General features: G+C 37.0%; 1 pseudogene; it reads right to left on the bottom strand.

The window, feature by feature from the left end:
• Positions 1 to 829: 829 nt before the first annotated feature.
• LOC127239102 (vomeronasal type-1 receptor 4-like) lies at positions 830 to 1,528 on the bottom strand (annotated as a pseudogene).
• Between the last annotated feature and the right edge of the window lie 1,478 nt (positions 1,529 to 3,006).

The following is a 3,006-nucleotide window of genomic DNA, read 5'->3' as shown; positions in this document are numbered from 1 at the left end:
GTAGTAAATGGGTGAAAGAATGAGTGAATGATGTAGAAGTGTGTGTGTGTGTGTGTGTGAGAGAGAGAGAGAGAGAGAGAGAGAGAGAGAGAGAGAGAGAGCTGTGTTAAAGACTTTTGACTACAAAGAGGAGCCGTGCCTAGGAAACTTGTCAAGTTCTGTGTAGTGAGAGAGCTATATAAAAGATATTTATAGCTATGTCTGTGTGGATATTTGTAACTGTGTGGAGGCCAGGAAGTTGAAACTCTATGAAAGAGAGATGTAGATTAGAAATTTATGTGAAAGAAAGATGTGTAGCCATATGAAAATAGATGCAAATGTGTGTAGAGCTATATGGCATGTATATATGTAAAGAAAGATATAAATAATATAGCTGGATGGAGACAGATTCTCAGAAAGCATTTTTAAACATGAAGTAAAGAGAGAATTACCAACAGATTGCATATATTTCCTTATTTAACCCTCAGATAGAAAAGTCTACCCCTCATACTATTCATGTATTTTTTTTTTTTTTTTTGCATACCCTAAGTGCTGGAGGCTGGGACTCAAATAGCAATAATATACTACTACTCCATTAATTACTTCCTGGAAATCCACAATGAGTGACTGAGTTTTAATTCATTAACTTGGGTTAAGCATAAACATTTATGATTTCTATCAATAGAATGCAGTTTATCCATGGCAAGTCAATATATTTCAATCACTTCTGCTATGATCCCATAGGTGCCAGTATAAACAAGATGAAGCCCAAACACACATTACATATTACTTAAGAATGACAAGTTGCTTCTGAGGTAATTTGTATGTGAATTTTGAAGGAGATTAATGATTAGATGCAAATCTTTGTTCCTATGATACAATTATGTGAAATTTTGGTTCCTCGTGCAGAAAAATAAGAACTTGAATAAATTGAGGTATGATTCATAATAAAAAAAAGCTTAATGTGGGGAAGCACATAGAAATGATAGCTGTGATGTTCATTAACCACCATCCACTATTATATACAATAGCATTCCAGCCCTGTAAGATGAAGGAGATGGCATAAAAACCTAGAAAGGTGGACACCAGGACCACAAATGATCTGGGTGGCTCTGGACTCAGGGGATGTAATAGTTGAAACATAAGTACCATGGATGTGTTGAACTCATTGCTTGTGCCTGTACAAAATGATCAACATGGCTCCACCCATCCAGGCAATGATTATAGAAAGCAAAATTTCAGGGAATACACAGAAAGCCACATACAATGAGCTTCTGACTTTGTTATAACCTACAGTGGAGCAATATTTCAAATTTCTTTTAACTGTCATGCTTTTGCTGCTTTCTTTGGTATACATATACACAGGGAAAATCATATTTATTCTCATGCACAGAACCCAGCATAGGGAAATGGAGAGTCCAACATACTTTGCAGCTTTAACTTTCAGATCCTTCCAACAGGAGGCACTGGAACTGATGGTGATGGTCCTTGACATTTCCTGGATGCTCTCTACTTCCTGTTGATTATAAGAACTGATCCAACTTCCCATTGATTCACTGTTCTTGGTGCCATGTTAGGCTTACGTTTCTTTGAATTTCCACCATGAAGAACATTCAATCTGGACTTTAAAACCCAAATAACATCTCCATTCCATATGCAGTTTCTATTAATGGTGTCTCAATAAAGAAAAATAATAATAATAATAATTGATATGTAAGTTGGTATCAGAGAGTGGAGTGGTGCCATGACGAATCTGTGTGACTTTGGGAGGGATGTGGAATAATTTGGAAATTTGCATTGTTAAAACAACTTAATGCTACCAGAAGATTATAAAGAGACATTCTAATTGAATCCCAGGAAACTTTACTTACCAGAGTAATGGTGGAACCTGGCTGGAGGTTTCAGAATGAATCAACACCTTTAATAGTAATCGTGGTCCAACAAAACAAAACACCTTTGTGATTTTTTTCAAAGAATACTTTGTTTTTCTGACTAAATCCTGATAACTTAAATTAAGCAGAATTTAGAAGTGATGAAACTATCTCTTTGGCCAAGAATATCTAGGGCAACATAACAGTGACTCTGTGGAATGGTTATTACTAATAACTCCTATAAATTCTACACTGAAAAAGAGCTATTGGACAGAAAGATTAATTGGAAAAAAATACACAGAAAGCTTAATGATATAGCCAAAGTGTGACAGAGAATGAAAGAGATGTTGTAATTGATGGGAAGATTAGTGCCACTTAAGAGAAACCCAGCATGGGACTGACTCAGGCCCCACTGAATATGAGTCTCAGCCAGAAGGACTGAGCAGTCTAAGGGACCTCAGACAGTGGAGCCAGGATGTATCCCTGGTGCACAAAAGGACCTTGCAAACACATCCCCCATGGAGGATAACTGCCTTAACCTAGAGACAGGAGAGAAGCCCTAGTCCCTACTTCAAATGACCTGTCAGATCTACATGACCCCAACTGGATGGCATTCCCCTACATATGGAATTGGGGTGGGGGTATGGGAGGGGAGGATGGTTAGGGTGCATGTGAGAGGGCAGAGAGGGTAAAAGTGAGGGAAGGAGGGAGGGAGGGAGAGGGAACTGGGATCGACATGTAAAATAATAAATTAAATAAAAACAAAATGAAAATGTTATAAAAAATCAATAAGATTGATCAAAAAAGAAAATAAAAGAAATTGCAAGAAGCTTACAGATCACCAAATAGAGTGGACCACAAAAGAAAGGACCTAAGAAATGAGCTGAAGTAGCTATCCTAATATCTAACAAATTAGACTTTAAACTAAAACCAATCAAAAGAATGAAGAAGGTCATTTCATATTCATCACAGGAGAAATCCATCAAGATGAAATCTCAATTCTGAACATCTATGCCCCAAATACAAAGGCACCCACATTCATAAGAAAAATTACTAAAATTCAAATTGCCTATAAAACCTCACATACTAATAGTGGAAGCTTTCAACACCCCACTCTCAACACTAGACAGGTCCACCAGACAGATACTTAACAAAG

The sequence above is a fragment of the Phodopus roborovskii genome, unplaced genomic scaffold, assembly GCF_943737965.1.
Source record: "Phodopus roborovskii unplaced genomic scaffold, PHOROB, whole genome shotgun sequence".
Classification (NCBI taxonomy): Eukaryota; Metazoa; Chordata; class Mammalia; order Rodentia; family Cricetidae; genus Phodopus; species Phodopus roborovskii.
The sequence above is the reverse complement of the archived record's forward strand: the minus strand, read 5'-3'. Positions and strand labels throughout refer to the sequence as shown.